The sequence below is a fragment of the Mesocricetus auratus genome, unplaced genomic scaffold, assembly GCF_017639785.1.
Source record: "Mesocricetus auratus isolate SY011 unplaced genomic scaffold, BCM_Maur_2.0 Super-Scaffold_100006, whole genome shotgun sequence".
Classification (NCBI taxonomy): Eukaryota; Metazoa; Chordata; class Mammalia; order Rodentia; family Cricetidae; genus Mesocricetus; species Mesocricetus auratus.
The window spans coordinates 33,011,166-33,025,034 of record NW_024429190.1 but is presented as its reverse complement, the minus strand read 5'-3'; the positions used below and the strand labels follow the sequence as shown (position 1 = coordinate 33,025,034).

General features: G+C 49.0%; 1 long non-coding RNA gene across 1 annotated transcript; it reads right to left on the bottom strand.

Annotated features, from left to right (window-relative positions):
* Nucleotides 1–1,207: 1,207 nt before the first annotated feature.
* On the bottom strand, nt 1,208–13,570 carry LOC121140821. The gene is made up of 2 exons (XR_005877749.1): nt 13,382–13,570; nt 1,208–1,878 (listed from the first exon to the last, which is right to left on the bottom strand). It is a non-coding gene; the product is annotated as an uncharacterized LOC121140821 (long non-coding RNA).
* Nucleotides 13,571–13,869: the final 299 nt, after the last annotated feature.

The window sequence follows — 13,869 nt, the reverse complement described above, 5'->3', positions numbered from 1 at the left end:
TCCTACTGTCGCTTTCAACAATGGAGGCATGATTGGGCTTCATGTGAGTTACTCTATTCATGGTTCCGTCTCTACAAATGGCACTCAGGGGCAGGAACTGATGGCCTGTGAGATGTGAGAAAATGATCTGCCGGTAAGGCCATCAGTTTGGAGACTCAGTAGTCTTGTGAGCAGGATGCCCCTGGGAAATGGTGCTGAGTCAGTCCCATCTTGGCAAACCCACACTGGGCTTTTAGCTTCTTTTCTCTTCCACTCCAAATCTAGAGAGTCTTTTTCGAGAGGCTGGCCTGGTAACCCCAGGATCATCTGCAACTGCTTTACTCTGGGATGCCCTGGGTGGGTGATGTGAATCCTATGGACATCCTCCCACTGTGGGGTCAAGGCTGTTGCTAAGCAGAAACTTCATGATAGACCGTGGGCCAGGGCTGCAGCTCAGTTGGTAGAGTATGCGCCTAGCATTCCCAAAGACCTGGATCCTATCTATCCCCAGCACCACATAAACTGGGTATGGCAGTGCTAACCTGTAATTCCAGCACTTAGAGGGTGGAGACAGAAGAGTCAGGAGTTCAGGGCCAACCTAGGACACTTAAGAAATGGTCTCAAGGGTGAGAAAATAGACCATTGTACAACCGCAGAACTGAAGTCATAGGAATCAAAACTTCCTTTGATAATGCCCCAAAGCCATGACTCACACTTCTTCCCCATCACTGGTATTGCTTCCACTCAGTAAATCTTGAAGAGGACAGGTCTGTTACAGAAAATTACAACTGAGGTTTAACTGGGATACAGGGCCCAGTGAGACTAGCCAGAGGGTTATTGGTTGGGTCTAGGCTGGAGGTGCCACTGGCCTAGGTTAGGCTATGGGATCCCTTGCTTCACACTGACTGTGTGGTCCTTGAATACACACGCAGCCTTGAGCTTGGACCCTTAGATCTGATCTCCCTTAGGAACCCAGTGGGGACTTCTGTAGGGCAGGTGGGCACTGCCATTCAGCTGAGGATTCCACCATCACCCACCTTATCCTTGGAAAGTCCTTCAGTTCCTTCTGGATCTGCCCGCCTTCCCCTGCTCCTCACTGCTTCTAGGGATTAAACACAGGCCATTAGGCTTGGAAGCAAGTGGTCTTTCTCTGCTGACCACTGGCCCTGTGGTCACTTCTAATCAAACTATTAATTGACATTAAGTAAAGAGCTATTGGCACACAGTATGTTGGAAAGCTTTAGCTAAATTTAATGATGTAGTTATTGGGAAACACATTAGAGAATCAATCGTGTGTGCCTGTGTCCGTGTGTCTGTTCTTCTGGCCTCCCTGTCTTTTCTCAGTGAACCCCAGGTGGAGGAACATGAGGAGGATTTTGTTCCACATGCTGTAGACCCCTGAACACACAGAGTTAAACTTTTCTTTTATATCAGTACTTAAATAATGGTTGTGAGGTTTCTTCTTTTTCCAGTTCATTTTGTGTTTGGAAAATAACTGTAAACACTCATCAGGGCTTTTTCACAAATGTGTCGCTTGAGTGTTTTGAATGCCATACTTTCTCATTCAAGAATTAAATTGCTGCTTAAAGCCATCTATCACTTTCTTACAAAGTCTGATGGTGCCTTTCAGGGAAGCTCTGCTTCAGGCTAGCCCAGGGACCTCTTCTTCAGGCTAGCCCAGGGGGCTGTCAGGAAGGCTTTGGGAGCCACTGGGGCTGGAGCTGTGTCCCATACAGTGTGTGAGGGCCTCGAAGTGTTCAGGCCTGCAGCTAGCTGGCTGCTGGAGTCGATGCTGACATCGAGTATGCACAGAGGGACAACTCTGCATCCTCAGGTAACAGCTCTCTCTGTCCCATTCCAGACTCACGTGAGCAAGCAGGCGTCTTGCACTCCACCTCCCTGAGGTAAAAAGAGAGGGAAAAGAAAACGAGCATGGATGGGGAGGCTTGCCTGGTTTCCATCAAGACCCAGAGTGGGGCCCTCGGCGTGCGAGCGCCCTGGCACTGAGCTGAGCCAGGCACTGTGAAACACCCTTGAGTCATCATGGAAGGCCCTGGGTGGTGGCTGCCGACAAGTTAAGGACAGTACAAGCCTTGTTATTTAACTTCTGTCAGGCCCAATCCAGTGGGGGTGGAGGCCTGGGGAAGCCCTTTCACCAGGCCATGGGATCCACTCCAGGGATCACGATGGATGGATGGATGGATGGATGGATGGATGGATGGATGGATGGATGGATGGCCAGGAGTGTGTGGCGTATTCATAGACCAGCGTGTGCTCCCAGAAATTCTAATGGTAGAGGAGCCAGGTACAAAAGGTTGGAGGGTAAAAATTGCAGTACAGAATCATTTGGAGCTGCTCCCTGGCAGTTCCCTTCAGTCCCAACTGTTGTCACCAGGTGCCATGAGGAACATGGGTTCCTTCAGGGTAGGGATTAACTTTCATGCATTTAAAAGGTCTGTTTACAGGGCACACAGTAGGAGTTCAGTTAGTGGGCACTGAGCAGAATGACTGGAAGCGTCATTCTGAGTTCTAGTAGCTTCGCTCTGATTATTAAAGACGGGGGAAGGGGCAAGGTGCTTTTATTTTAAGTCATCACAGATGAGTCAGTCCATTCACACATGGCCCACAGAACTGCCCAGCAGTTCCAAGACACGCAAAGTCATAGTAGGTTCATTAGAGCCATGATGGACAGTACAGAATGAATCTTGCCCAGCTTACATATTCAAGTGCTGGCCTATCACACCATCTGGGTCCACGTGCTAGCTCTAGGTGGAGTTGGTTCAGGCAGAAGGTCATGATGCTAAGAAGGACACTGTGTGACTTCTTAGCTCATGAAAACAAATTGCACCTTGAGACCTTGAGGAAATACCCAAAGTGTGTTGAGTCTCCAGACAAGCTCACCCAGGATACAGGACAGCCTAGAGCTATAGCATTTGTTCCTTCATCCATTCATTCACTCATTCTGGGTATCAGAACTAGCACCTCACATATCCTACACAAGTGCTCTATCTCTGAACCTGCTATGTAACTCAGGGCAAGCCAAATTAATTTCCCGAAATCTTAAAAGAGAGGGTGGGAGGGCTAGAGAGATGGCTCAGCAGTTAAGAACACTTGCTGCTTTTTCCCGGGTTTAATTCCCAGCACCCACATGGTAGCTCACAACTATCTGTAACTCCAGTTCCAGGGTAGCCAGCACCCTCATGCAGGCAAAACACCAAAGTACAGAGAGAGAGAGAGAGAGAGAGAGAGAGAGAGAGAGAGAGAGAGAGAGAGAGAGAGAGAGAGAGAGAGAACATATCTGTCATTCCAGCACTCTGGAGACTCAACCAGGAGGGTTTTGAATTCAAGGCCAGCTTGAGCTGCATAGCAAGTTCAAACTACATGATAAGATCCTGTCTCAAAACAGAGATGCCTGGGCAGACATCTCAGTCTGTAAAGTCTTTGCCAAGCAAGCAAGAGGACCTGAGTTGAATCCATGTAAAAAGCTGTGCATGGTGGTATGCACTTGTAATCCTTTTGCTGGGGAATAGAGACAAGAGGACCACCCCCAGATCACCCTGGCAGCCTGCCTTTGCCTAACCAGAGAGTACCAGGCCAAAAAATCATAAATCTAGGTAGACAGTTCTGGAGAAAAGACACCCAAAGATCTTTGGTCATGGTGCTTCCATGCATACCTTCCCACACAGGAGCATCCACATGAAACCACACACATAAAAATAACCATATATACAGCGATCAGAAACTTCCCAGTCAGTACACAGTAACTTGATTCCCTAAAGCCCTTAGATTCCCCAAAGCCGGAAGAGACGAGTGATTGCTCAGTTGATTGACAGCAGCTGTGGGCTTATCGCCAGTCGTTAAAACTCTTCATGTCTGGAGTGAGCTTGCTGCCTGCTCAGACAGACGTGAGCTCTCCAGCTATGCTTCCAATGAACAGGAACCAGTTCCACTAAAATCAGAAGAGTATTGCCAGGTGAGCCTGCACATGTCTGTAACCTCAGCACTGGGTAGATAGAGGCAGCAGGATCAAGACTCAGGGTTGAGCTGGTTACACAATGAGTTGAGTTTAATTTGTTCTATATGATACCCTGTCCAAAAGACAGAAAGAGGCGGAGTGAAGGAAGGGGGGCATTTCCTAGAAGCATCACAGCTATCTAGTGTCTCCTTATCACCTCCCTGACCACAAAGGAAAGGATAAACCGGTGGCTTGGAACCCAGCCTGGGAAGCACAGGACTCAAGAACACACTTTGAAACCTAATTGGAACTCAAGGTTGAGCAGTGAGTTCACTCACTTTAGCAGGCACTTGGTAAGGAATGCTGTCTTGGTTACAGTTCCTATTACTGTGATAAATACTGACTAACAGCAACTTGGGGAGGAAAGGGTCATTTCATCACACTCTTCCACACCACAGTCCATCAGCAAAGGAAGTCAGGACCGGAGCTCCAGGCAGGAGCCATGGAAGATGCTGCTTACTGACTTTCTTCTCATGGCTAGCTCAGCCTACTTTCTTACACAACTCAGGACCACCTGCCCCGGGGTGGCATCCCCCATACCCATAGGCTGGTCCCTCCCCCATCAAACATTAACCAAGAAAAAAGACCCACAGACTTGTTCACAGGCACTCTGGTAGGAGGTATTTTTCTCAATTAAAGTATCTCTTCCCAGATAACTCTAGGTTGGGTCAAATTGACAAAAACAAACACAACAAAACACACACACACACACACACACACACACACACACACACACACAAACCCAACCAGAATACATAAAAATTACATTGTCTTTGGCTATATACTTAAAGAGAGTATGCTTTGCAAGAAATAAAGAACCAGCCACAAAAATATATTTTTAAAAAATCTCAACCACAACCGCAACATGAAATTGGAGGTCCTCTGGAAGATGCGAGAACAAAAGTGAGCATAAAAACTGGCCTCAGCAGGGCATCAGCACACACCTGTAATTCCAGTACTCAGGAGGTAGAGGCAGGTGGATTTCTATGGGTTCAAGGTCATTCTGGGCTAGTAAGTACCAGGCCAGCTAGGGCTACATAGTAAGATCCTGTGGGGGGGGGGGCTTACCAGCGTCTAGTCATGATTCCTTTTGTGGATCCAGAGGCTTATGAGGTCGGCCCCACCTCATTTCAGGACAGGAGCCATCAACATGCCTTAGTCACAGTGATTGGCTCAGATGGAGGAAGTTAGAATAAGCCAAGTGAAACTCAAAGCTTGTGTTTGGAAATGTGGGACCAAGACATTGAGTGAGGAATGAAGTTGCTACAGCCATTTTTTCTACTTGGAAGGCAGTCATCTTGGAAACGATTCACCAGTGAGACCTCGATGCTGAAAAAAATGTTAGGTAGTAGAGCGGGGGCCCTGATCACATTTAAACTCTGAAACAAACTGTAAAAGAAGACTTCCTTGACCTGGACTTTTGGATTAAATGACCTAATAAATTTGCTATCTGGGGGACCAGTTAAGAAAGAGAGTAACCAGCATATTTTGAAATACAGGAAATTAGTGAGAGTTTGTTTGCTGTTACTGTAACAGAATACACAAGGCTGTGTGCACTTAAAGAAAAAAGGAGGTTTATGTATGTCATGGGTTAGAGGACTGAAATCTGAGACAGCATGGCTTTGATTCTGGTGAAGGCCCCATTAGCTGCCCGTGGCTGATGACACTGCTGTGTGTGTGCATGTGAGCGGGGAGACCACATGGCAAGACAGGAAGCCAGAGAGTCGGGCTTTCTGTGCAACCACAGCTGTCCTAGTTTACTTTCTGTTGCTGTGATAAAACACTCTGACACAACTTAGACGAGGAAGGGATTCATTTGGTTACACTTCCAGGGCACAGTCCATCATTGAGGGAAGTCAGGGCAGAGACTCAAGCAGGAACTTGAAGCAGAAACCATGGCGGAATGCTGCTCTCTCAGGCTCCTGCTATGGAGTCCAGCGTCGCCTGCCTAGGGCTGCGCTGCCTACAGTGGGTTGTGACCATCTGCATAAATTAATAACCTAGACAGCCCCCGACAGACGTGCCACACAGGCCAAACTGATATATGCAATTCCTCAGTGGAGGCTTTCCCCTCAGATGACTCAAGGCTGTGCCAAGTTGACAGTTAAAGCTAATTAAGACAAGAGCCCTTTCATAATTAACACAGAGTCCAACTAGAGCTACCTTAACCCTGTTAAGGATGCTGTCCTCCACGACTTAATGACTTCCCATTATCCCCAACACCTGAAAGATGCTGTCTTAACATCACATACTGGTGACCAAGCTTCCGACATCAGAACCTTCAGTGGACACACATACGCCTTATTCAGTCCACAGCCCAATGGAGCCATCAAAGTGAGGGTGCCGGGATGACTCAGAGTGGGTAATCCCCAGGGCCATGTAGTTAACTATGGAGAGTGCAATTACCAGAACTTGGAACCTTGGAGGAGGGTCTCGTGGATTGGCGGTGCTGGACTTCAGGATGAAAGTGCTGAGCTTGCATTTGGGTTACTGAGAGCAAAGGGGTAGGTCCGAGTTGCTTGGTGTCCACACTGCGAAGGGGGTGGGCCAGGGACTCTTCTGATGTCCCCCAAGAGCCTGACTCAGAAGCCTGTGCAGCCAGTCCACTCCTCTTTCGGGGCCGGGGCTGGTGTGCTCCTATGGAATGTTGAGGCAACTGGAGATACTGAAGGGAGTCGGAAAGAGATGCCCATGGAACTGTGGGCTCTTGGTGGTGAAGAGATGCTGTGTACTGGAAAACAACATGAGGTCCTCCTAGATTTCATCTGGTGTCTCTTGGCCAAACCTCACAGGAGCCATAATTAAATATTTTTAAGATGTATTTCTGCACAGAACAGAAGGCAAGCGAGAGATGAGAGACAGAGGTAAGGCCAGTGGGGTGGGACCTTCCTGCCTTGTGTACCCCACCAGCTCATCTGACGCTCAGCTGTACCCTAGAATCTTAGCTCATGGCGCCTCGGTCTACCATCTGCAAGCTATTCAGGTTGCCCAAATCCAAGATGTAATGTTTGAGACCTCTGTGGTTTGCGGAGCTACTGTCTTCCAGTGTCTTAAATGAGAAGACTCGGCAAGGGGAAGCCAAGTTCACGCCTAGCAGACTGTGCCCTGCTTAAGAAAGCTCATGGAGCATGGAGACCTAGGGAATTGTTGAAGAGGAAAGACTGGAACTTCTTTTTTGATAGGATTTTTAAAAAATCTTTTTAAAAGACAGGCTTTCATTATGTGGTCCTGGCTGTCCTGGAAACTCACTCTGTAGATCAGGCTGGTCTTTTTTGTTTTGTTTTGTTTTGTTTTGTTTTGTTTTGTTTTCGAGACAGGGTTTCTCTGTGGCTTTGGAGGCTGTCCTGGAACTCACTTTGTAGACCAGGCTGGCCTCGAACTCACAGAGATCCGCCTGCCTCTGCCTCCCGAGTGCTGGGATTAAAGGCGTGCGCCACCAACGCCCGGCTTGATCAGGCTGGTCTTGAACTCACAGAGATCCACCTGCCTTTCCCTCCTGAGTGCTGGGATGAAAGGAATTTGATGGAGAAGTTTCTGGCTTCAAGAAAGAAGCCAGGGTTGGAGAAATGGCTCCGTAGGGTAAAGTTGTTTCCTGCAAAAGCCTGGTGACCTGAATTCCATCCCCAAAACCCGGATGAAAGTGGAAGGTGAGATTCACATTCACAAAATTGTCCTCTGGTGGCCACATGAATGTTCCCAAGAAACATCATACACACACAGGTAAATAAGATAGACTTTTCTTTTTCAAAAGAAGGGCTTAGAGAGATGACTTAGCAGGTGAAGCGCCTGCTGCTCTCACCCGTCCTGACTCAGTTCCCAGCAACTACATCAGGCTGTACACAACAGCCTGTAACTCCAGCCCCAGAGATCTAACACCCTCTTCTGGCCTTCTGAAAACCCGCATATTTATGGCAGGCACACACACACACACACACACACACACACACACACACACACACACACTTTCAGAAGTTAACTTTTTTAATGAGGAGGAGGGAGTCATCACCACCTTAGGCTTAAACAATGGGAAATATATATATCTTCTCCCATTAGTGGAACTCCAGAGTAGCAACTTCTAGAAAGTTTACAGCATGGGGGCTTACATTCCTCTGAGCTGCTCCCTCTGTCCTGGCCCGTGGCTTGGTTCCTTGGGTGATGGACTGACATGACTGCATGGTGTCTTAGCTCTCCGAGCACAGTGTCCAGATATGATGTATTGGTGGCACACACGTTTTCCTTCTCTCATTTTTGCTTCTTAAAAGATGTCCTCATGGAATGCTGGCCTGAAGTTTCTGCTCCTCCTGCTCCATCCCCAGAGCTAGACTAAGATTTCAGGTGTGGCCTAGCACACACACAGCTGATGGCCACCTTTTCTGCATCCGTGTTTTAGACCACAAAAAGCTTTCCCTGGAGCTGCCGATAGTGTTCTAGGTCACAACCTGTCCCGAATCTATCACCATGGAGTGATGACACACCACTAGGATTCATTCCCAGACTGGAGACATGGCATCTGTAGCAGTCTGGGGTCAACCAGAGGCACCATAGCCACATTTCAGGGGTTCTGAATATGAATATGATCCAGGGGTTTTCAGTAGGAACTGACCTTCTGCATCCCAGGACTAACGAGCATCTCTGAAGGGCTGCCAACGCATCATGAGAGCCAATGGCTGGGAAGTCAGAAAGAAGACGGGTACAAAGGAGAAGAGAATAAAGACAAGATGGACCCTGTGAGAATGGGCAGGAGCCTCCAATCCTCAAAAGCTGGAGTGCTTTGTCATGTGCCTGTATGCAAACCCAGGCAAAGAGAGCCCACAAGCCTGGCCGCTGCAGCCATGGGAGCCTGGTGGCCATGCTTGTCCTGCAAGTCTGTCGGAGGTCTCTCCTAACTCTACCCTCCTGCCTCTACTACAAACACCCGGAAAGGAGACTCGGGAGAGCCACCTTCAGTTCAGCCATCAAAATGCCATGTGACTGCCCCTGGGCAGGCACACAAAACGGTCTGTGTCCACTGAGGAGATGTTTTCCTTTTCTTTCATTTTGAAATTCTGGTATTAGGAAGGATTTGTGTATTTAAACACACACACACACACACACACACACACACACACACACACACACACACACACACACACACAACTGAGATGTAACCAGACTGCATAAATAGAATTCTCCTCCCCTACGCCTTCTCTCCAAAGAAAAACTGGCCCTCTGGGTCTATCATGGGCCAACCACTGGCAGAGAATACTAAAGAAAAATAAACTCAGGCCTTCGACATCCATGGAGCGCTCAGCCCCCCTCTGAGTCACAGCCCACTGTTTGTCCACACCCTCCCTGGAGTTCCCAGTTGTCACTTCTCGTTCTCTCATTCAGTGAGCAAGCATAAGGCACCTACTGTGTACTAGGGAAGGCACAGATAAGATAGGAGTAGAATGAACCCGACCTCCCCTCAAGAGGGACCCACAGCCATCCTCCCAAATCAATCCCCCCTCCTTCCAGAAACTTCTCAGATGTCATCCCAGGCACTCTGGCACAATCCCACAGCCCCTGCTCGAGTCTCCCCACGGCTGGTAGTGATTATCTACAGTATGTGTGTATATGACATGTCATTTTTTGTTTTTAACGAATGCTTTATTTTTGTTGGTCCCATCTTCCCCCTAGAGCACCAAAGACCTTTGAAGGTTGGGTTTCTGCTATTTCTTTCTCTGTGCCTAATGACAACGTGCAGTGTGTAAGGCTGTGCTCAACAGGGAGAGGACCGAATGGGGTTTCCAAAGACAACAAGGAGAGCTCCGCAGTTCCTCAAAGATGCAAAGTGTGCTTTGCACGCACTGCTCTCTTGCTCCTTCCTCACTCTGCTTTTAGTGGTCCCTGACACAGTCATGGCTGTTGGTTCTGTTGTCCTGCTCAGCTAACGCGTGGCTGTGGTGCTTGAGAAGGTGGTGACTACAGAGCTCCAGAAGAGTGGGGTCCAATTGTTGAATAACTACTTGGGGTTTCGTATTTGCTGGGCCCTGAACCACATGTGACTTCCCACAGTTCTAGAGCTGGAGGTTGCTACTCTCCCCCACTTTTAGTAAGAAAATCAAGGTGTAGCGGGGCATTGGTGGCAGATGCCTTTAATCCCAGCACTCGGGAGGCAGAGGCAGGTGGATCTCTGTGAGTTCAAAACAATACAGAGAAACCCTGTCTCGAAAAACCAAAAAAAGAAAGAAAGAAAGAAGGAAAGAAAGAAAGAGAGAGAAAATCAAGGTACCTTGTGGTGGGGAGGCATGGGTGGTATGGGGTGTATGCATGTGTATGTGAGAGTATGCACATCTGTAACAGACATGCAGCGGTCAGAGGAGTTTGTTGGGAACCATCCTCCAAGGCTCTCCGTCTTATTTATTGAGACAGGTCTCTGGCTATGGGGGTCTTGGGATCCTCTAGTCTCCACCCACAAGAGTTACAGGCATGCGCAGTCAAGCCTGGTTTTTGCGTGGGTACCACAGTATTGAATTCTCTTGCTTTGGCAGCAAGCACTCTTATCCCCTGAGCCATCTCCCAGGCCTCCAGCTCTGCAGCTTCTAAGTGTAATCTAGGTCTTTCTAAGTCTCCAAACATATCTTTTTAGCTGTCATGTCAACTGTGATCAAAATGATGCAACTGAACTTCCAGAATTCACTTTTCCACACCTCTCAGACTAGCTCTACAGTTACACTAGGGTTTAATTTCAGCTCTGTGGAAGGCAGCCAGAAGCAAGAGGAGACGAGGGGGTGGGAGTTGAGGGTAAATATGAGCAAAGTACATGATATGCATGCATGAAGACGTCATGGTGAAAACCTACTTTTTAAACAACATATGCATATGGATACATATTAAAATGTTTTCATTTTATAACTCTATGGCCTTGGACAACCTGAGTGTTCCTTCTTTCAGGCCATGAAGCTTAATTGAAAAGACAAAAACCATGTCTGGACTCTACACGCGTGCTGCAAGGATTAAATGAAAGAGAAAACATGCACAAGCTTTCAACAAGCCCGGCATGGAGCGAGCACCCTGGAAACGTTAGCTCTCACCCTCATCGCAGCGGTTGTTTTCATTGCTAGTCTGCTCAGTCAGTCTGGCCCCAGCCTCCCTCACAGGACTTCTTCACTGGGATGCTGAGAGAGTTGAAAGGCCAGATTTGTGGGGAGCCTGGGATTCCCCCAGCCTGTAACAGAACAGTCCCGACAGCTGCCTTGCTGAGCCTGTGCGTGTAGCCAGGCTGTGAGGCCCAGGCCTTGCTGATGGCCCTTCTTAGCCAACCCCATTCGGCTGCTGCACACATGTTCCATAAATGGGAATCATTAACCGGGAGGCCCATAAACACCCTCTCCTGACGATGCTGTGCAGCGTGTGCCGACCATGCGGCAATCTCTCAGTCAAGCCCCCGAGTCCAGATACAAAACAGCCATCTGTGTGTGTAAATACCTGTGTGCCCCGAAAAGAAGCTTCTAGAGACCAGAGGTCAGCTTCCCCAGCTACCTGTGCAAACTCTGCTTCCATTTACTCCCTGAAAATACTGGCATAGTTAGCAGAGAAGTTTCTTCTTCTCCACTAGGATGTTTGAAACTCACGATCCCCTTTGCACTTACTACAGCTTCAAGACACATAGGGAAGTGGGTTCAGTGGGTGTGGTGACAGCCCTGGGTGGACAAAACTGAAGCCATCCATTCCACTGCTAGCTCCGGCAAATACATTATGCAGAGATCCTGATGCTATCAAAAGGAGACAATAGTGCTTATTCTCCATGGATGCTAGAGGAAGGAGCCTGGGATACAGAAAGACCCAAGCTTCCATGCACTAGACTGATGCTAAATTGGGGGTGGGGGCAGTGGAATCACGATGGGGCTGGGTATGCTAGGGGTACAGGACGCAGAACTTCAGTTAATAACCCCGGAGCAACCATGTAGACTGGCGCTTTCCAGGAAGAGAGGATCAGATGTGTCCAGCAAACGATTCCGTGGGCAGAATTCCAGCAGCAGAAGACCTTGAGAGGAGGTAGGGTCATCTCTCTAGCGTCAGTTTCTGCATTTGTGAAACAGACATAAAGACGGAAGTGCAGCAGTTGGGAGAAGGTAGCTGTCTTCTGTGGGGCTCTACGCAGAGGTTCGGCATGAAACCAGTCCTGAGCCGGAGGCCACCCGGGCCAGCCCCCCGATGACACCATTGCCCTCTGCCAAAGGAACAGGAAGGATGGGGGGCATTGGAAGATCAGAGATATGGAAAGAGGAAGAGAAAAAGAGATGGGGTGAGGAGAAGGCGGAACAGGGAGGAGTGGCTGGGCCAGCTGTGGGAGGAAGAGGAGGCAGCAGCCTACAGGCTGGGAGGATCGGGGCTTCCTCCGCAGCAGGAAATGGCACTTTGAGGCAGCCCAGTTTCTGATGGGGTGGCAGTGGGGTGGGGTAGGGTGGAGGGCAGGGGTGTAGAGGTGGGGTGGGGTGGAGGGCAGGGGGGGTAGAGGTGGGGAAGTGGGGGAGTTGGGGTGTGAGAGGTAAGGGGTGGTACCTGCCCATTCTCCTGCGGCAGGCTAGTGCCCTGGACTCTGGCACATTTAAGAACTTTCCTGTCCTGTCACTCATAAAGCCTTTGCTGTGTTACTGAGCACCATGGGAACATTGCAAGACCCAGGCCTGGTGGCTGTCCTCCCAGAGTGCGAAGTTGCATTAAGGAGGCACATTGGACTTCAGAGAATTCCCAGGCCTGGAGGAGACACTCTGTTCTCCCTTTCCTGCCATCCCTCATATCTCTAGTCTCCCAGCCAAGCAAATGCATTGCTGCACTTGAGGGCTTTGTCCCAACAGAACACCCTGCCGTTTCTCAGTTTTTGTTCCTGCTTTTGAGGTTGTTTTCTTCATTGTTTTGACTGTGGGTTTCAAGTAGTCCTGGCTGACCTTGAACTTGCTACACAAGAGAGGGTGGCCTTGAATTCCTGATCCTCCTACCTCCACCTCCCAAGTGCTGGGATAAGAAGCATGCAACACCATACCCAATTTCTTTTGGGCATTTTCTTTTTTTTGCATAGGTGAGAAAGAAAATGCATGGAGCATTCAAAAGGAAGGAAGACTCTACAGACAGAGAAACAGGAATGGGCCGGGCAGGGCCACTCTTTCTACTCTGTCAGTCAGTGGTGGAGCCAAGACAGCCCATGACAGACACACTGCAGAGGCAGCCCTCCGTGGACGGGGGCAAGTTCACGGGAACAGAGATTAGATCAGTAGCCAGTAGTAAACTATGTAGGAAGACCTAGTTCCAGACACTGCCCACGAAGTTCTATAGCACCTCCCCCTGGTTTGCCCTGAGAGCTGCACCAACAGTCTCCAGGGGGTACTAAGGGCCCCCACCCTTTGCTCCACCTTGCAGGCTTACCTCCTCAGCTGCCAATGACCCAAAGAAGAGAGAGAGTCTTTCTGCCGGAGACCAACACCTCACCTGTCCTCTTTCAGAACTCTGTATTTCCCTGGCCAGAGGACAACCGCTTCTGACTTTCAGGAGGAACCCTTCTTGGGCAATTCTGACGTTATTTCCTAGTCTCCCATCTCCTCCCTTTGCATCACAAGCTGCTTATATGAAGAGCATTACTCTTCCTGAACCTTATTAGTTAGCTTTCTGTCTACCTTGCTGCCCCAGCCACGCGGGAACTGAGGGATGGCGAGGATAGAGCAGACGGGAATTGGCCCCTTCCGGGATCCTCCAAAGGACTGTCCTCTGACAGCTCTAAAGTGTGTTTATTCTCCTGGCTACACGACTGTCCTCCAATCCAGGCTTTCTGCTTCCATTATTTCCTTAGGTCACAGACCCCCTTAGGATAAAAAAGAAGAGCTCTCCAGGAGAACAAAGGGTGTCAGGGCCATTCG